This window comes from Ursus americanus, chromosome 34 (genome assembly GCF_024610735.1).
Source record: "Ursus americanus isolate L20-20 chromosome 34, mUrsAme1.1.p, whole genome shotgun sequence".
Lineage (NCBI taxonomy): Eukaryota > Metazoa > Chordata > Mammalia > Carnivora > Ursidae > Ursus > Ursus americanus.
Genome location: NC_142160.1, coordinates 13,406,623 through 13,428,260, shown reverse-complemented (window position 1 = coordinate 13,428,260; position 21,638 = coordinate 13,406,623). Strand labels below are relative to the sequence as shown.

The following is a 21,638-nucleotide window of genomic DNA, read 5'->3' as shown; positions in this document are numbered from 1 at the left end:
TCCTCCCTCTGTGCCCCTCCCCCGCTCACACACAGCCCCCCCCCCCTTCTCTCAAATGAATAAATGAAATCTTAGATAAATAAATAAAATTCTTGAAGGGACATCAACACAGATGTACACATCCCTTGTGTCAGGGGTCCACTTGCCCAACCTTGGCATTGCAAACCTGCCTCAACTGTTCTTACAATAAAAGCCTGTCCTTGCTCCTCCTTTTGAACTCTTTCCCTCCTATTTTAAGAGACGAGAGCCTCTTTGTGTGTTTCGGGGGGGGGGGGGGGGGCTGGCTTTCTCACTCAGCATTTAACTGCTGATTTATATAAGCTTTTTGCTACCTCTTTCCAGGGCATCAGTAAAGCCAGATAATTCACTGTCCTTATGATTACTGTTGCCCTCTTATTTCCACCTACCAGGGACAGCATCCTCACTGGCAGCCAGGAGATGACGGTCAGCTCCAAAAGCCCATCTCAGTGTTGTGTTCGTGGACCCATCTTGGTACCTACTGTCACGGGTTGGGATCACTGGATGCAGGTCCTGAGGAGGAGCTTAATGAGTGCTCTTGGGATTAACACCTGTGGAAGAAAACAGGCTTAGGCACAGGAAAAGGCTGAATTTCTATTACCCATGGGAGGTTTTGGTGCTGAGATGGTCCCTCAGGTCCGAGTTAAAGGTTAAGAGACCAGTTCTTTATTCCTCCCAGAATAATAAATCATTAGATGAAGGCTGTCCCAGAAGAGCCATGACCTGAGGTGATTCTACTCCCGACACAGCACAAGGCTGCCAGCTAAGTGCTATCTTCTAGGAGGCACTAGGAGAAGAAATCCTCCTTCTGAAGAGGAATCGGTGTGGCCCATCACAGCGTCCACCAAATACCCCGCACCTGATTTAATCACTATAAAAACATGTTGCAGCTTTTATAATTACTGTCCTGTTACTCATAAGGAAATTGAAGTACAGAAAGGTTAAATAGCTATTATCTCAACTGAAAACAAAGTTTTGGAGGCCATTCTAAATTTGAAACAATTAGTTGATTCTGCTGTCGTTAAAGGCAGGCACAGATGATACTTGAACAAATGAACGTGGCTGTGTGCCAATAAAACTTTATTTACAAAAACAGGTGGTGGCCTGGATTTGGCTCACAGACTACAGCGTTCTGATCTCTGGCTTAGAGGGTGCAACTACAGGGAGGCCTTGAAGAACTAGTGAGGTTTTTTAGAGTAACAGAGGAAGGACATTGTAGCAAAGGGGAATTGCATGGCGTGGTTAGGCACGGTAAGTAGGTAGCAAAACTACAGCACAGAGCTCATGAAGCATGGATGTGGTGGGATGGGGTGAGAGCATTAGAGCCATGGTTAGAAGTGAGGATGAGAGGTGAGGATGGCAAATGAAAAAACTGGAAACCTCTGGGTGTTTGCCCATATTAAAGAACAAAAATTCAACTGAGTATATTTAAAGATCTAATTGACTTTATTCAACAATTCATGAATTGAGTAGCACCCCACCTAACAAACAAAAGGGTACTCCAAGAAGTTGTACAAAATGGCAGGTTTTTAAAGGCAGAAACTGGATGGGACAAGGAAGTTACTAGCAAAGGAAAAGATTGTTTCAGGCAAGGTCACTTCCTAGAGGATGTTATCATGCAGGTTACCTCTCTAGTACTGATGAGGAAAATTCCAGGCTCACTGGCTTAAAATTCCACTCATGGAAGAGGCTGAGACTGCACTTAGGTATTAAGTCTTGGTAGGGCTTAACGTAAGTGATGTATTTGGGGCCTGTGTTTCTTTTCAACACCCAGCTACTTTCATCTGTCTGCAACATTTCCCCCAAGTCCTTTGCCTAAGTAAACTCTACTGACCCTTCACAACTCAATTTAAGCAAGAACTATTTTCACAAGAAAGACTTCAAGAACCCACGCCTCAGCCTGAGGCTGGATTGAGTGCCTGCTTTGTTATTCCTATAACCCGTTAGGACCTTTTGTCATATAAAACCATACCTAATCATCTGCTCACATATCGTCTGTCTCACTATACCAGTGGTTTTCAAGTTCAGCTGTATATTTGGAAGTAAAGCTTGGGTATTCATATATTTTAAAAGCGCTCCCATGATTCTAAACTGCAACCAGGATGGAGAATAACTGCGCTGTGCTGTGAGTTCCTCCAGGACAAATATCTCCCCTAATTTGTCTTTTATCTCTAGCAAGTAGCATGTAGTAGATGCTCGATAATGATGAGTTAGGGAATAAAAGGAAGCTCAGGAATAAACTAAACTCCACAATAAGGAGTTTAGACTCCATGTGTGGGGGCAATTTCAAGCCTTCCTTGACCACTCCCACTAGAATTATATTCTATTTCCATATTATCACAGTGCCTTATACACCCTTGGATCAATGGATATAATATGCTGTACTGTAATTGCTTCACAGAAGGTCTCCTCTATTGGACTATGGCTTCTTGAAGGCAGGGACCATGTGCTATTCGTCTGTGTCCTCTGGGTTAGGCTCAGTGCTTATCTCAGCACAGGCGCTCAGTAAATGTAGAGCAAAACAAAATGAGACTGTCCCACTGTCAAAAGTTATCTGTTAACCAGAATCCCCAGGTCTTAGTCTCATTATCGTCCCATGGCTCTGCTTTCCCTTCACGTACTTGGTGATGAGGGTTTGTCCTTTACAAAGCTGATGTAGTTGAAGAAGTAGAACAAAATCTAACAAAAGCCTAGCAGGAGAGCTGCCAACCAATTCTAGAAGAATTGCGGAAGTGGAGACGTTTGTCATCATCCTCCCTGTACCTTATGACCTACCATTGGGATTCCTTTTAGGTCCACTTGCTCCTATCAATGTCTCAAAAAAGCACCCCTTTCCACCTCCCTCTCTCTCAAACCAGAATTCCCTTTCCTTATTTGGTGCATATCAACTGGGTAATAGGAGAAAAATAAGCTGTACTTAATTGTGTAAAAAACTTTGGCCAAAGGTTAAGAAAGCCAAGTGTAGATTTTGCTTTGGCCTCTAACCAATTTCGTGTCTTCAGCTCTTGTAGGTCAAAGCTTCTTCTTATGTAAAGTTCTTAATCATCATTTTCTATAAATCAAGCATTAGACCTCATCAAAAAATTACTCATTTAAGTGCACTAAGCTATGACTATTAGGTAGATTTAAACCTCCTGAGAGTATCTATTTTTTAAAACAGCTCTTACCTATATAAGTAAGCCATCAAAGCTATAGCACTGAAAGATAGCTATATGGGATCTGCACCCCCCCCACCCCACCCACTCCGGGGTTTTTTTTGTTTTGTTTTGTTTTGTTTTGTTTTTTACTTACTTTATCATACCACCTCTATTCTCTCACTAGATAAATAAAAGAAAATTACTTGGCATCTTATTTCAGAAAAATGATCAGTTCCTAATATGAATGTAGGATTCAAATTAGGGCAATTCTGGGTCTATGTGCTATAGGGGTTGGTGTTTAACTGTCTTTCTCTTAGTGCCTGCTCAGTGAAGTGGACTGGGGGAGTTGTAGGGAGGGGAAATATTTCTAGCGTCAGAGGCCAGGGGAAATATTTCTAGTGTCATCCAATGTCATCTCCAAGGCAAGAAATTTCCGGGGGGAGGAACACCCTGGCTCAGGAATTTGCCTTTTCCCATCTTGGTAGCAAAAGTCCTGGTCCCAGGCTGACATAACTAGAATAGTCAACTTGTTCTGCTAGCTCTCCTGCCCTGTTCTTATGCTTACCAAGTAATGCTCGGAGGAACATTTAGCTTCTCACATCAACTTCACTAGCAGAGATTCTTTTTGTCAGTTAGATTTCTCATTGTCACTGTTTAACTCCAGCATTTTGGGTTTTCCATGGAGTCTGTTGTGAGCTAAGTGAGCATTACTCTGTCTCCCCATATCTGTAAAGTTCTGGGACTCTAGCAATAGTTGGAGCTGTAAGACTGAAGGCCAGAATATGAGATGTGAAAAGTAGATTACAGCAGATGCCATGAGCCCTGAGTGGGTCCCAACCAGTAATTTTTCTTCCATGATTCCCTAACTTCATCCTATGTGCCAATGGGTCCTAACTTGGTCTAGAAGCAAGGGGGTGGTGATTAATGCAGCCTGATGACTGTGGACACAGCTAGAGAATACCCAAGGGTCCGGAGGGAAAGTGAGAAAGGCAAGCTCAGTATGTCATAGCCAAAATGACAGGAAGGAAACAATCAGTGGAGACTGCAGACTTGCCTGGCTTATTCTCGGGCTTACTCATGGAGAGAGGCTGTTGGCCCATCCTTTTAAAAGCTTGAATAATTTTTTTAATCAAAAGAAAGCGAAAATTGGTGTAATTTTATTTCATCTCTCATTGCCAGTCAAGAACATACTTCAGACACCCTAAGAGAAACTCCAATGAGACCTCACTCAATCTGAGGAGTGAATTTATATTGCTCTGATTGTATTGTTGTTCACTATTTTATTTTTATTACCACGTACTGCATTCTAAAAATAAGTTAGGTGCTAGGCAAAAAACCGAATCAGGCTCAAACCCAGCTTAAATTAAGATGCTGGCTGCCAGCCTGTCTCACAGGAATCCCATGAGGGTTTAGAGCTGGCTTGAAAACTGGTAAAGAACTAACTCCTACAGAGAGTTGTCAAAATTCTAATGCAAATAACCAATCCACTTTAATCATATCAACATTGTGTGTGTGTGCCTGTGTGTGTGTGCGTATAATATATATATTTCTATCTTCCATGGTTGTTGAAGATAACGGATATAAAATGCCCATGGCATGTTACATCCATATCATGGCAAGTACTCAAAAATGTCAGTAATTATTTTTAAATTATTATCATTATTACTACTACAATTAGAAAAGAAATTGCCGACGTAAATCAGATTTTTCAGAAGAACGGTGAGAAAGCCCTCTAACACACTTCCACCCTACCACATTCCACCACTTCAGTATTTGACGCCCTTATTGAAGAGAACATAAAATAGTGAATGAGCACATTGGCTATTTGCCATTCACTTAGCTATAGAAATAGCCTTGTAAATACATCAAAAATAATATGGCAGTAATAGGCAGGGACAGAAGTAGCCATAAACCCTCATTTATTGTACCTATTCATTTCTATGCCAATTACATTCATCTCCTGATAATGAAATTATTTTCCACTTATCAAAAGTCCCTTTTCTGTGGGGATGTGGATAACTAATGACAAAAATCCAGTAAACCACTAAATGGGTAAATCCGGAAGTCAGTTGAAACCACCAAGTAAAATACTTGATGGAATTGAGCTAGGATTCAAAGTCCTCTCTAATATATGGTTCATAGTCCCACCGAGATAAGAAAAAGAACAGACAAGCCAAAAGCAGAAGATAAACAGATACATAAAAACTGAATGGGGAAAACCATCTAACCTCTTTGGAGGAAATGACTTCATAGGTCATGAAGAGTTGAGAGTGCTAAGAACAGTAGAGCATACAAGGCACAGTCTCATACATCATTTCCTTCGACCCTCACAATGGCAATGTAGGTAGATTACCTGAGAAAGTGTCCGAATTTCCAAGCCCTAGCCTGAAAGGAAAGAACAACTAGATCTGCAGATCTATTGTAGATTCTCCCAGGAAAGATTTGCTTTCATATCTTTCCTCTATTTTTCATTTTAGAAGAGATTTCTTTTCCCATCAATTAATTTAAATTTAATAACTAGTTTTGATTCAGCCTGGTTCAAATGCTTATTTTTTTAAAGGATAAAATTTTATTACACTCCAAGTTAAGCAGCCCATTAAATATAACAAGTGTCATGCCATTCAAAAAAGATATCAGGCTAAGTCAAACATAAAGAAATGGAAATTAAGAATGTGACAGATTTCCTAATGATTTTGAACCATGCAGATGGCCAGTTTGAATCTTTTGCTCAAAGAGAGACAAATACTCTCAGAAAAGATCAGTTAGGACAAACTTGAAATAGGGATAGAAAAACTAACCAGTTCTTCAGTATCCCTCTACGGTTTCTTGTAAACCTAATTCTTACCTTATTCTAACTGCACAAGCAGATGTGGTCAGACTTAAGGTTGAGATGCCATTTGCCTATCACTATGGGTCATACCCACCACTCAACATCTGGCAAGTTTGTGAATCACCAACATTTATTAGATAGCTCAGCATAGTGACCGGAGTACAGCAGATGCTCAAAAATGTTTGTTTTGGATAGATTGATTAATGGATAAACAAACTAGGTACAGGTTTAAAAAATACATTATATATTTATATTAAATTATAAACTTATACCATATTATATACATATATATATATATATATATATATATATATATATATATTTTCCTCTAAGTAACCATTGAGATAGCATAGGGACAAAGAAGTTTCTAGGGTCTAGGAAACACGAGAAGAGTCCATTCATTCTTAGAAGCCAGAGAAAGTTAAGTGCTCTGAATCCAAGACATTACCCTACCTTGAAATATGTCTCCCACCTTCACCCCAAGCAACCCTAATGTTCATAATTCTGCCATAACGTCCTGCTGAATCTTCTTGTTTAATGTGTTGATAAACATCACTATCACTGTATCACTAATTTATTCTTTCAATATTTTGATAACAGTATGTCATATAATTGGTCTCCTTTGTAATTCTAAGTATTTTATTCAATGCTATAAAAATATTATTTTAAGAAAGAGTCTTAAAAAAGAGACTTCTGTAGGCTACCAAAAGAGTCTAGAAACCACTGCTTAAAAGGCAAGACCCTAATTTGCACCCCTCATTTCCACTCTCACCCAATTGGCAGAACTTTGCCACATGGTCACACCTCCCTACAAAGACCATAGATAAATGTAATCATTCGTGATGAGTCCTTTGAATCCTCTCTCTCAAATTATCCAGGATTGAAACATAAAATATCAGATAGCACTAAAAATAGTTTTCATTTGTTCTAAGAAAGGTCATGACTCTTTTATTATATTGATTTTATTATATTGGTTATCAAATGATTAAAACCCTGCTCATCAGTGGTTTCCAAATAAGACTGATTATCAAAATCAGTTGAGAGCTTTAAAATATACATATTCCTGGCTTCCATCCCCAGAGATTCTAATACAGTAAGTCTGGGGAGAAACCCACATACATATATTTTAAATTTTCTGCATTGATTCTGATGATCACCAGATTTGAGAAACACTCCTCGATTACTGTTGCCTGAGTACTAATCTGTCTGAATGCACCCAGTCCCTGTTAGCAAATAATTCATAATCACTCTGAGTGATACCATTAATGAATAGTAGTATGTGTAAAATTTTGTGAAAATTCACATCTTCTTTGCTTTTTTTTTAATTTCAATCATTCTTCCTCCCCGCTTCCTATTTCTCTCTCTCTCCTTTATAGTTTTTGCTCCATAACAAATAGGATCCTGGAACATTAAAATAAAGAACATAATCTCATTTTCTCATTTGATGAAGCAGCAGCTGGCCTGCATAATAATTATGAAAACGTGCAACAGTATAATAGCGTCTTTATTTCTATACATTTTTCATATTTGTATAATTTCTCTTAAAAAGAGAAAAAATATGTATGTGTGTGTTTGTGTGTGTGGTCAGTTAAGTACAGGTAAGGAAATGAAGGCCCAGAGAAATGAAAGCCCAGAGGTACTTGGTTTCAGGTGGTGATGCCAGAATTCAAGCCTAGGGGTCTGAGTCTAGATAGGATGCTCTCAACACGTCACTACTCCACTTCTGGGCCTGTGGGACATGCAAAGTCAGATGCAAATAGACAGGAGACATTCAGGTCTGAAGGTCAGGATAGAGACCTGGACTCCAGATAGAAATACAGGATTTATCAGCACTTATAGGTAAAGCCATGGGAGTGGATGAAATCCCCAGGATGGTATTTGTAATGAAAGTATTTGTATTTGTAATAGAAAGAATACAGATCTGAGGAATTTCAACACATAAGGGATAGAGAAAAAAGAAGAACTCACAACCCCAAAGACTGATTCAACGGGAGAAAAACAAGCAACATGGTTGTTTTATGAAAGTCCATGGAAGAAGAATGTTACAAGCAGAGAGTTGTCAACAGAGTCCAAAGCTACTACAAGTTAAGTTCTGAAGGGGACTCAGAAGATTCTTTGGCTTTAGAAACAAGAAGGTAATTGATAATGTTGCTTGGAGTGGCATCAGTGACGTCAGGCACATGCCAAGCTGTGTGTGGGTTGAGGAGTGAGAGGTGGAATTAGGGAATATAAGTCTTCCAGGAAGTTTGTCTATGATGAGATAGAAATTATGAACAAGCACAGAATAACAAAATGGTTAAGATACAATCTTGCAATCAGACAGAATTTGGTTTGAATCCCTACTCTGCCACCTACTTGTTGCATAATCTTAGCTGGTGCCTCACCTTCCTCATCTACACAATGGAAAACAACACTGACCTTAAAAAGAGGTTGAAAGAAGTACGTTAATAGATTGAACAGCCTTTAGCTCTGTGCCCTGTACAGACTAAATGCTTAGTAGATGGGAAGTGCCATTTTATTAATGCTCTTCATACACCATTCAAGAGGATATTGAAATGCCCATGCTTGAAGTCAGATGCTGAAGACATAGGAAAGGGGTCTACTTTATAGAGTACAATTTATGGGAAGGCCAGGGAAGATGAGATCCAAAGCACAGGTAGAGGAATTAACCACGAAAAGGAGAGCGGATGGGCAGGTGCTAGGATAGGTAAGTTTGTAGATTAAGCAGTGCCAAGTAGAGTCATTTTCTGTCTTGTGCCTTCTGTTTTTCTGAATGATGCAAGTGTTGAGGTCATGTGTGAAGGGGCAAGTGGTAGAAGCACAGGCTTGATAAAAGCAGAAAAAATTTAAATATCCACCATGGAGAACCTGGAGGTTGCTGATAAACATGGTGGACCATATAAAACCTGTTAGAGAATTTGAATCATATCTTAGGGACGATGACTTTATGCTCAATACTATGTGCCTCAAATGTGACATGTTAAAAATGCCACATTTTATGTTCTCTGAATCACTTATTTCTCACCAACAATGATATGGACTGATGGAAAGCAAGAAAAGACACCATTACTTCTGAACAGCTGCTAATATCATTCAGTTGCATAAAGATGCCATTTTGCTTAGAGTTTAAAAAAAAAAACAATACTGCAAATCTTTAAGAAAAGTATTGCTGTTGCTCATAATTATTGACATGACTCATCCATACTATTGATAAGTATGCTTTGTACTGCTCTTTAAATGGTACTGGCAAAGAGAGAGAAGCCGGCGAGCAGCTTTTTAAAACATTAAGTTGATGTTCTTGCATATGAAATATACGAGGTTGAAGCTTAACTTCAAATACAATAGATTAAATTTTGAGGGTCAGAACTAAAGGATATGATTCCACAATTTACACAGAAATTTGTGACTCTTTTTGGTAATCTTTAAAATATCATTTAAAAACATGTATCTTTGCTGGAGGAATTATAATGAGAAAACATCCCACAGTCTGTCACAAAAATACCAGTAATTGGTTCTTTATACTTTGTTTGGTTGATAAAGTGTATATATTTATCACACCACCATTACCAAAATAAAATAATGACATTTGATAAGGAATAATCAAATGGAGATTGTTTTTTCAAGTCACTCACTTGAACAAAAGAACCTTTATTCTTCTATTCCTTATTACAAAAGCAATACATGTTAAGTATAAAAAAACATTAAAAAGAATCAGCTGTATTCCCATCATAATGAAAATCACTGTTCACATTTTCTTGTATGTATTTCAAGCATTTTTTTCTAAGCATTTGCATGTACCTGCATTTTTAACAAAAGAGATTAGGCTATTTTGAAATTTTGTTTGGTTTGATAATATACATTTATGAATGTATTCAATGTTCTTAAGTAATCTTCAGCAATTTTTATAAGGATTTTACTTATTTATTTGAGAAAGAGCAAGCAAGAGAGAGTATGAGCAGGGGGAGGGGCAGAGTGAGCAAGAGAGAAGCAGACTCCCCACCGACCAGGGAGCCTGATGTGGAGCTGATTCCAGGACTCTGGGATCATGACCCAAGGAGAAGGCAGACACTTAATCGCCTGAGCCACCCAGGTGCCCCCAGCAATTTTTTTATTAGCTGTTGTCATCGGAATGTGCTAACATTTAGAATACTAATCCCTTAGTGCTAAGCATCATTTCTCCACTGACCTTTTTTTTCTTGTCAATGCTACCAACTACAATAAAATAAACATGTTTATAGATAACTCTTGGTATATAACTATTATTTCTTACATATATATTCCTAGAGACTTCAATGCCAGGCTAAAAGCTATGCTTACTTTTTAAAACATCTGTTTATTAATGCAACAGATGTTTAATGACCATCAATAAATATTAGTACATATTTATTGAATTATTAAGTAGTAGTCTAAACAACAGGAATACTCAGTAGAACAAATATAGTTTCTGCACTCAATGACCCTAGAGTTTGGCGAAGACAGAAAGTAAACAATCCTTTGTCACATATTGTTAAAATGACAATCATAAAAAATGCAGCAAGTTACAATCCCACCATCAGTCTACGAGAACACCTATTTCCTTACATACGCAGCAACTTTTAATACTAAGCCCAAGGGGAAAAAAATGTCACTTTGATGAGCAACAATGTTTGTCATGATAATTTGCATTTCTTTGATTACTAGTGAAGCTGAACATTTTTTAACATATTTATACTGCTCTGACATATTTGGGGGGGAAATGCTGCTTTAAATGTGGAATTGTTTGGCTTTTCTAAAGTCTTATTTTTCATTTTATAAAATTTCTATAGCTCCTTAGAAATAGAGTTGAAATAATCAATATTGTGATAACAACTTATATTTATGGGGTATGACTTTATAGAGCTCATTTATCTTTCTAACACCATAAGGAAGAATGAAGGAGGAATTTTTATATTGCACATACAAGTGCACAATTATCATAAATCATAAAAGTATTTGATGGTTCTAAAGAAAGGAATGAGGAATCAATTTCCCTTTTGACGCCTGGATTTATATCCTTAATATCTTTCTCCCACATGTACATTTTTGCCTCTATTTATTCAACCAGTATTTTGTTCAGTAGGAAGACTCCTAAAAGCAGTCTGTAACAGTGGATCATAATGATTGTTTTATTGACAACTACCCTCCCCTCCCCCTTCTTCTGTGTTTACTGAACACAATTTTGTTCCGTTTTCTACTCCTGGGGGAAGGTAACCCTTAAACCAGCTCGGTGGTATATCCTAACCAATCATGATTACTCCATTCTATTTATGCAGTGAATGGTTTGGGTCTCAGTATGTGATACATTTTTAGCCAATGAGTTGAAGGAGAAATCTGCCGATAACCTCCAAGAAAGATTGCCTCCCCTTTACAAAAGATAAACAGAGAGACCATCTCTTCCCATATTGTCTAACACTGTCATGTCTGCTTATGACTATGACTGCCACCTTGTAACCAAAGCTACCCAAATGAGAATGGCCAGGCAGGAAAAACAGAAAGAATCTGGATCCCTGATGACATCACTGAGCCAATGAATAAATCCAGCCCTACCCAGGAGCCTTTCTTCAGGACTTCTTCATTCGTGTCTTCATTGTTTAAGACATTTCGTTTGAGTTTCCTGTTACTTGTTGTGCACAATATCCTGACTGATATACTTTGTCTTGAATTTACAAGGTAAACTTAGGGCTGTTAATTCACCTCTTTGAGTTCAGGGTCTTCATAGAGAGAGAGACAGAGAGAGACAGAGAGGCAGGGAGAGAGGGAGAAAGAGTTGTCCCAAGTATCTCAAACCATTATTTTATAAAAGCAAAGTCATTTTTTAATATTCAAAACAGAGAAAAGACATGATCTCAGAAAAAAATCTTGGAAGTTAAATTAATTAAACCTTTTAAAAAAAGAGTATTCTATCTTTATTTTCCTCATTTCTTTGTGGAGTGAAAAATTCCTCTAGATTCTGGTTGGGAAGTCATTTGATAAGATAAGTCAATATTCATAAACTAAATAACAGTATGAATAAATTTTTGGTTCTGTGTAAGATAAGAGTTCTAAAAAATCAGAAATCGTGGAAAACAAGAAGGCTGGGGAACTTTATTAATAGAGATGAGAGGCCATTAGCTATGTGGTCAGTAGTTTTCAATTTCTGAAAAGAAGGGAATAGAGCATTCTAGGCAGTAAGCTGCATAAACAAAAGCCCAAGGCCAGGAATAATTATGGTGAATGAAGAGGCATGGGGAGCACTCCAGCCTGACTAGGATGGAGAATTCATTTAGGAAGATGGATCCTAAAGTTAGTACTTAACGGACCTTCAGGATTCTGTATGTCTTCTCAGAGGTCTTTGAGTTTTCAAAGACAATTTTTATATTTAATGTTTTCAATTCAGGGAGCATCTAAAACAATTGTGTAAGTGTATGTAGCTCATAAGCATGGCCCCTGAAACCTAGTCATCATTACAGGACCTACATCATTACAGGACCTACTCTGGTATTCATATTTATGACCTGGTTCATGTAAGAACTTCTGGTTCACTAAAAAAATGACTTTTTTTTCCATAATGAGGACTATTCTGCTATATATTTCTTGTTTCCTTTCCCTTTTTTAACACACAGCTAGATTACACTTAGTAGCCTCTCTTGATTTGTATGTGGTCAGGTGACTAATTCTGGCCACTAGAATGTAGGCAGAAGTTATGTGTGGTATTTACTAGGTCAGGCCCATAGAAGAACCCACCCCACATCCCCTCCAGCACATACAGTCTTTGCTCTCTTTCCCCATCTGTCAGCTGAACAGGAAGGCCACCAAGGAAAAGGCAGGTAGAGTCACAAAACGGAAGGAGTCGTGAAATGTGGAAGGCTGTCTGATCAGACTTTGACATGAGCGAGAAGTGAATTTTATTGGGGTCAGCCACTGAAAACTCAAGTCTTACATGTCATAAGAGCTAACGTTATCTTTAACTAGTACCCAAAACTATGAAAAGAGAAAAGTAGATGGAGAATTGAACCATCATATAGCACAGTGATAGTTTAGACTTGCCCAACCCCAGCGTAATCTGCTTTCTGGGGTATAGGTTTGTAAAGCAATTAACATAATGAGAAATTTTTAGCTTCACATTCCAGTGATAATTCAATTAGGTACTCTTTAATGTGGATTTCCAAAAAGGCAGAATGCTAACCTTATCTTCAAGTAAATAAGATAATTTACAGAGTTATAAATGACTCCATTAAAACTGGCATCTGAACATTTCTCACTGCCTTGAATTAATACCATTCTGAAAATTACATTTATATGAACACCCCATTACTGCAGACTGATTACCTACCGTACTTACTAGATTTTTTTGGTATTTTTAAAACTAATCTGGGCAATTTAGTTTCAGCAAAACAAGCATCTTCTATCATGTTAATGTTACTAATTAAAATTTTATTGGCTTTTTAATTTGCTTGGTATTTAATTTGTAATATAGTTTGACTTTATGCTTATATAACAAATATGGACATAAAAGGAACATTTTGTACCTACTTAAGATTCTTATAATACAAATAATTTATGCCAACATTGTGAATCCATGTGAGTTGTTTTTTCATAAAAGAGAGAGCTTCTTCACTCAAGTTTGAGAAACACTGGAATAGATCAACCCTTAATTCCCTCTTAGCAGTATTAACTGGGCATTAGAAACAAAGGGTCTGCAACTAAGCCTTTCTCAGCTTGAGCCCAGGTTCTGTTACTTACTAGCTATGTGGTGTCAGGCCAGTTGTTTAACCTCCCCAAACACTATAACTTAACTGAAAAGTCAGGATAATAATTATTGCCTCTTAGGAGTATGCTGCTGGTAAAGTATGGGCACATGATAAATAGTAGCTATTACTGTCATCTATTGAACATTTTCAAGCAGTTCAGCCTGGTAGAGTTGTGATTTACATTTGTACGAATTTCTGATTTTGCCAAATTTATATCACATTCAAGATCAACAACTTAGGAAAATTGCTTATATTTTTAAAATTTGTAGTATTATCTATTTAAGTACAAATTAGTGATCCTAACACCCAATAATGCATAGCCTCTACATATAAAAGCAGATTTAGGTGAATCTCAACTTAGAAGTACTTTAGACTGAATTAACTCGATTTCTTAGGTGAAATTTTTAAAAAATATTCTTGACCTCCCTCACAAGCAGCCTAAGCTTGTAAATCATGCAGATTGAGAAGTCTACATTCAAAAAGTCCTGTGTTTTGTGGGATGCTTAAGTAAGTTCTGTTGAATTGATATTCTTTTTTTTAATTTAAATTCAATTAATTAACATATAATGTATTATTAGTTTCAGAGGTACTGGTCTGTGATTCATCAGTCTTATATAATACCCAGTTCTCATTATATCACATGCCTTCCTTAATATCCATCATCCAGTTACCCCATCCCTCCACCCCCTTCCCCTCCAGCAACCCTCAGTTTGTTTCCTATGATTAAGGGTCTCTTATGGGGGATGCCTGGATGGCTCAGTCGATTAGGCATCTGCCTTAGGCTCAGGTCATCACCCTGGCATCAGATCACCCTGGGATTGTGTCCCACACTGGGCTCCTTGCTTAGTGGGAAGTCTGCTTCTCCCTCTGCTTGCTGCTCCCCATGCTTGCGCTCTCACTCTCTCTCTGACAAATAAATGAATAAAATCTTTTTTTTTTTTTTTAAGGGATGACTTATGGTTTGTCTCCCTCTCTGGTTTTGTTTTGTTTTATTTTTTCCTCTCTTCCCCTTATGACCCTGTGTTTTGTTTCTTAAATTCCACACATCAGTGAGATCATATGATAATTGCTTTTCTGATTGACTTATTTCACTTAGCTTAATACCTTAGCTTAATACCATCCATGTCACTGCAAATGGCAAGATTTCGATTTTTGATGACTGCATAATATTTCATTGTATATGTATATACCACGGCTTCTTTATCCATTCATCTGTCGATGGACATTTGGGCTCTTTCCACAGTTTGACGATTGTGGACGTTGCTGCTATAAACATTGGGGTGCAGGTGCTCCTTCAGATCACTACATTTGTATCTTTGGGGTAAATACCCAGTAATGCAATTGCTGGGTCATGGGGTAGGCTCTATTTTCAACTTTTTGAGGACCCTCCATACTGTTTTCCAGAGTGGCTGCACCAGTTTGCATTCCCACCAACAGTGTAGGAAGGTTCCCCTTTCTCCACATCCTCGCCAACATCTGTCATTTCCTGACTTGTTAATTTTAGCCATTCTCACTGGTGTGAGGTGGTAGCTCATTGTGGTGTTGATTTGTATTTCCCTGATGCCAAGTGATGTTGAGCATTTTTTCATGTGTCCGCTGACCATTTAGATGTCTTCTTTGGAGAAATATCTGTTCATGTCTTTTGCATATTTCTTGATTGGATTGTTTGTTCTTTGGGTGTTGAGTTTGATAAGTTCTTTATCGATTTTGGATACTAGCCCTTTATCTGATAAGACATTTGCAAATATCTTCTCCCATTCTGTCGGGTGTCTTTTGGTTTTGTCAACTGTTTTCTTTGCTGTGCAAAACCTTTTTATCTTGATGAAGTCCCAATAGTTCGTTTTTGCCTGTTTCCCTTGCCTTTGGAGACATGTCTGGCAAGAAGTTTCTGCAGCTGAGGTCACAGAGGTTGCTGCCTATGTTGTCCTCTAGGATTTTAATGGATTCCTGTCTCACATTTAGGTCTTTCATCATTTCAAGTCTATTTTTGTGTATGGTGTAAGGAAATGGTCCAGTTTCATTCTTCTGCATGTGGCTGTCCAATTTTCCCAACACCATTTGTTGAAGAGACTGTCTTTTTTCCATTGGATATTCTTTCCTGCTTTGTTGAAGATTAGTTGACCACAGATTGAGGGTCCATTTCTGGGTTCTCTGTTCTGTTCCACTGGCCTATGTGTCTGTTTCTGTGCCAGCACCATACCGTCTTGATGATTACAGCTCTGTATAGAGCTTGAAGTCTGGAATTGTGATGCCACCAGTTTTGGTCTTCTTTTTCAACACTGAGTTGATATTCTATTAATATGTGTCAAATCAATCCTTCTTAATCTGGGTTCTACAGAAAATAAATCCTACCATTACTGGACTGAAACTAATCAGAGACTTTTAGACACAGAGAATTGTCTTAGCTGGAACAGGCAATCCTTTAAAGGAGTTTCTGTAGATGGAGAGACATCAGGAGGCATTGAAAATAAAGAAAGTGCAAAAGAAAGGAACAAACTCTCCCCTAGAGTGGTGTGAAACCCCACAAGCTCTTGTCCATCTGGAACATTCAGGGACACAAGGCACTCTTTCTCAGCTAGAGAAATAATCATATATAATTTCTCATGGGCAGCATGAGTGTCCTGATGCTTAGTCCTCTTAGGGGCTCACAATGAAAAACCACTGGTATTAGTAAAAGGCCTCGTATCAGAAAAAGGTTATTAAGGTGTAGCAGGGGAGCACTTTACTTTAGAAAAGGGTGTTCAGAGCCATTAGAACACACAGAACTGAGAGACAAATCATAAGAGACTCTTAACTCTAGGAAACAAACTGAGGGTGGCTGGAGGGGAGGTGGGTGGGGGATGGGGTAACTGGGTGATGGACATTAAGGAGGGCACATGATGTAATGAGCACTGGGTATTATACGCAACTGATGAATCACTAAACTCTACCTATGAAACTAATAATATACTATACGTTAATTAAATTGATTTTAAATTAAAAAAAAACAAACTTGTTAACTGACGGCATTGAACTTCTCACAGAGACAATAAAGTGGAAGTCATGCTCTGCCACAACACATTTGGCCACTGTGGAAACCAGCCCTCAGGATTTCCAGCTCCCTGCATTTCACTCCATGGTGACCCCAGGCCAGACAAGGAAGATTTTTTGTATTATTTTGTGAATTTGTCAAAAGCAGGCAGCTTCCACTAGGTCTCAAGGATCACCAAATTAGTCAGGAACATCTGGTAAAGGTGTGTAATTGACAGGACGCTGGAGTGAGAGATGTATTGGTCTAATCCCAGCTCAGCAGCTACGAAGCTCCATGATGTTAGGTAAATTACTTAACCTCTCACTCAGCTTTAGTTTCCTCTCCCATAAAATGCAGATAAAAATGCCTATGTGGTCATTTTGATGGGGGAGGGGGATTAATTGCAATTGCAAGAAAGAGCCAAAACATGGTCGGTACTCAGTAATTATTCATTTCTCTCCCTCCCGCTTTTCCTCCTCCTCCAAACTCTGTCTCTACTCTGTTTCTTTCTCCTTCCCATTCTCCATCCCTTTCTTTCTCAGTATCAAACTGGTATATTCAGGCTGATTCATGGATCAACTTTGGGGTCCCTACTGCATGCCAGACACCCTGCTAAGTGTGTGAGCAAAACAAAGTAAGGTCTAGTCAGGGAGGTTTTTGTGTAAATAAATGTAACGTGATTTTTACACGTTTACAAAAAAATGTAAACATGATTTATTGATATCCTAGTGCTGTATTAGAACTTAATAGGCAAATTTAAACTGTGTAATGTCTTCTTGACTGAAGGCTCAAAACTTGGATGTGAGTTTCTACCCTCCCTTAAAGACTAAGCTTCTTCTTCCTTCTTTGCTTTTCAAAATCCTGGCCCAGTGATGCAAAAATCTCAATTGTCTGAGAAGGAAAGTGCTCCAAAGTTTGAAGGAGAAGGGAGTGACTCAACTTTGGGAAGAGCTGAACTCCCCAAGACTGTAAGGAGAGAGAGAATGGTTCTACCAGTGGTGAGGACCTGCTTTCTACTCTCAACCAAAAGTGAATGTCTCCTTACTGAGGACATCCTTGAAAGGATGTCGCATCCTTGAAAGGACATCCTTGAAAGGACATCGCATCCTTGAAAGCCACAGCCATGTCCCAGGTACTGAACAGGACAGAGAGAAAGAGCGTGCTTAGAGCAAAAGAACTGTCTGCGTCTGAATGGACCAGAGCATCACAGGAACCACCACCATGGCCTTGTCCCACACTACAGATTGGGCGAGTTTGGGGTGTTTTCCTCCACAAGGAAGAGAAGAGGATGAAAGGTGAAAAACTAAGATACTGTATGTCATACATACCAATGCTGGTTGGGGAAGACTCTGGGAAGGGAAAGCCAAAATTAATTTTATTTTAAAAATTTAAGAAGTCTGATATTCTGCACCCAATGTTTATGAAACTACTCAAGCCATTCTCAAATAATCATTCTCTAATGTTTCACATGCTGTACTGATAGGAAGATCAAAGTATCGAACTGAACCCTATGAAATTGCCATTCAGCAATTTCCTTTGGTTCAATCTAATACTATGTTGCTTCGAGAAGGGCATGACCAAGGCAGAGATTGAAAACCGGTAGTCCACTCTATCTGGCTTTTCTTTTTGGTTTGAGCCTACAATATCTTGAAATATCAAAACTCTAAATACATAAAATTGGGAGATTTCCCATAAAATACTGATTCCTGGCTTCTCGGGAATAGTCAGAATATTTGGAAATGAGGGGCCCATGTTCCATCATGACAACAATGTGCTGAAGCTGAGTAGTGAATGCCCTTCTTTAACACATGTTCTCCAGTCTGCCAGTCTCCACAACTTCCTATCCTCTCCAAGATACTGAGGTCAAGCATCAATATCACTTTTTTCCCTTATACCTACCCTACACCTCATTCATTTACCTGACAACTACAGATAATTGCCCCTGTGACTCCTGGAGCCATCAAGGAAAGCTCATAAAATGGAGAAAACAAGGCAGACAAAGCGGGGAAGATGCTCCAGAAAGAGGGAATAGCACTGTAAAGCCACAAATGTGTGAGAATGCCTGTCATGGCAGTGTTAAGCTGGGGTGCGTAACAAACAGGACCTGAGGACGGATGATGCTGGAGAGATAGGAGTCAAGACTGAAGAGTGCTGTTTGTGATACTAACGGGTTTACCCATGACACTTGATGGGAACTAGCAGAAATTCTTAGGCAGAAAAATTAAACTATCGTTTCTGGAATCTGGATTATCACTCAGTTGGCGGTGAGGCAGATGGATTAGTGCAGGGAGAGGCTGGAGGCATGGAGGCCAACCTAGAGACACTTGCCAAATTCTAGTTCTAAGGATAATAAGGATCTGGACTGCTGGGATTTTTCTTCATTTAAATAATACAGAGACCAGATATTCTACCCACTTCTATCCAGTGGAAGACTCTTAAAAATGAGGACATGATCGATGACTTTATTCCAGTAACAAACATGTGCTACAAGTGAGGAAATGGAGCAAATATTAAAACCGGGCTTAGGAATGTTGGAAAGCGTGTGGTAGATATGTTGGTTAACCACCCAATAGACATTCTCTCCTTTCCGGCTACCAATTTTGCTTAGGTTGCAAAGTGCTCAGCCTCATCAGATGAATTAAGACAGGCTTAAGCCAATTATAAAAATCCTCTCTTACAGAGATTGGTCCAGGGGTGTGCTCAAAATCTACTTCTAGGCATTGAAATATATGAAGTCAGCTCAGGTCTTCCTCTGCCTAAGGTTTTCCTCCTGCTAGGAAAAGTACATGTGGATAGAGTCTTTCATTTTCCAAAACCCTTTATTCTTGCTTTTGGTCATTGCTATGTGACAACATGATGCTTAGAGCACGTCGGGCTCCACGCTCAGTGGAGAATCTGCTTCTCTCCCTCTCCCTCTCCCTCTGTCCCTCCCCCTGCTCATGCTTTCTCTCTCTGTCTCTATCTCTAAAATAAATCTTTAAAAAAAGGGGGCACCTAGCTGGCTTAGTTGGTAGAGCATGTGACTCTTGTTCTCAGGGTCATGAGTTCAAGCCCCGTGTTGGAGGCAAAGCCCACTTTTATAAATAAATAAACAAACAAAATTGTAAAAATGAATGAAATATCTAAGCTGAGCATAACTTCCCCAAGCCCCCAATCCCAGAGATTTATTTGCATGTGTCAGTTAATATGCAGGACTTATCCCCTACCTCACCCTCAAACATATACACAAAAAGAAGGCAGGGAGGGTTTTCATGCTCATCCGGAATAGAGAAAAGAGTGATATGGAACAGAAGGATAAAAAGTGTCTGCTATCCACCCCAACTCTCAGGGACTATCTATAGAGAAGCAGGGGTTATGAGTGAAAGCTAAAGCATTATGACGAAAGACTTCAAGACACACTGCATACTAAGGCTCTAAGCACTAGCTGTCAAATTGCTACTTAGGAGAGGAGCAGGTCCCCAGTCTCTGCACAGCACAGGGTGACACCTGGCAGGAATCTCACGGTGCCTGTGGAAGCAGAAATGCCAGGAAGCAACATTCCCACTGAAGAGCCTGGCCCCAGCGGCTATGCTGAAGAACTGAAATACAGTGGCTAGTAGCAATGGACTTGAGTAATGAAACAAAATTGGGACATGTGTGGACTTATTCCTGAGTACAAGTGAGAATCTCATGAAACTGCCAAAGAACTGGAAACGAGCTCAGGTCCTGACATACGGCAGAGAGGGCTGTGAGGAAGCTAAATTCAGGCCTTACTAATGTTCTTCATCCATGCCCACTGGCTGGTGAGCTGGGAACATTCAGGTTACATTGCGATATTAAAATTAAAAAAAAAATGACTGCAGTTTCTCGTTCCTTCATTATTTAATTTACAGATAGCTTTTTTTCTGTTCCTTAATTTAAAACTCCCTTTCCACCCCCCGAAAACATATATTAATTAACCAAATTTTAGATCCTGAGAATCTCAATAGAATTTAATCTTTTCTTAGGGAAGGGAAATAGAAGTTTTTCATTCAAAAATACAGGACAGAGCAAATTTATTTAAGGAGGATGCTATGAAACACTCTGCTTCTTTATAGTCCAAGACTTTTATAATTCGTTGAATTGGAGATCCCTTTGAGAATTTGAGGACACTCCAGGCTTCTCTGCAGATAAGTCCCACTGGCATGAGTATATCCGAAGCCTATCCTTTCCCTCCAATCTTGGATGCCAAGGGAACCTAAGTTAAAAGCCTGCATCAGGTCTCAGCTTCTAGCACTTCTGTAGTTCCTGAGGCGGGGGGGGGGGGGGGTTAGAATGTAATGCTGCTGAAACAAAGTCCATGAATTTTGTCTACCTGCTAGCCAGTTAGCATTATGGGAATCCCCAGTGCATCCCTGAACCTTGTCAAAATCCATCAAGGGTAGATGATTCAGTGCTGATGACTCATCTTTCCAAGTAGGTGTTCTTCCTGACACAGGTAATAATTTCATGCTCCATTTTGTCCAATGGAGAGCCTCACCTTCCAACACAACCGATCACCACTGTACTGAAGGGTTATAAAGACTGACACTTTGCACTCATAAAGAGTCCTAATAATAACTACCTAAATTAAAGGCACTTCATCGAACACTCTAGAAACATTATCCCTTTCCATCCTTATAGGAGAATGAGACTATGAATGATTATTCCCATTTTACAGATAAGAAAACTAAAGTTAAGTGTCATGACCAAGGTTACACAGATAATAAGTGGCAAAACACATAAATATCCCAGTTTCATGATTCTACACATTTGTGTCCTCCCCAAATTCATATATTGAAGTCCTAATTCCCAATGTGATGGTATCAGGAGGTAGGCCTTTGGGGGGTTAGTAGATTTGGATGAAGTCATGAGGGTATAGCCCCCATGACGGGACT

General features: G+C 39.0%; 1 long non-coding RNA gene across 2 annotated transcripts in view; it reads right to left on the bottom strand.

The window, feature by feature from the left end:
* Positions 1–298: 298 nt before the first annotated feature.
* LOC148107174 (uncharacterized) overlaps positions 299–21,638 on the bottom strand; it is a 66,129-nt gene continuing 44,789 nt past the window's right edge. For both annotated transcript variants that reach the window (XR_015722974.1, XR_015722975.1), the window contains exon 4: positions 299–569. This is a non-coding gene — a long non-coding RNA (uncharacterized LOC148107174). The remainder of the gene's footprint in view (positions 570–21,638) is intronic.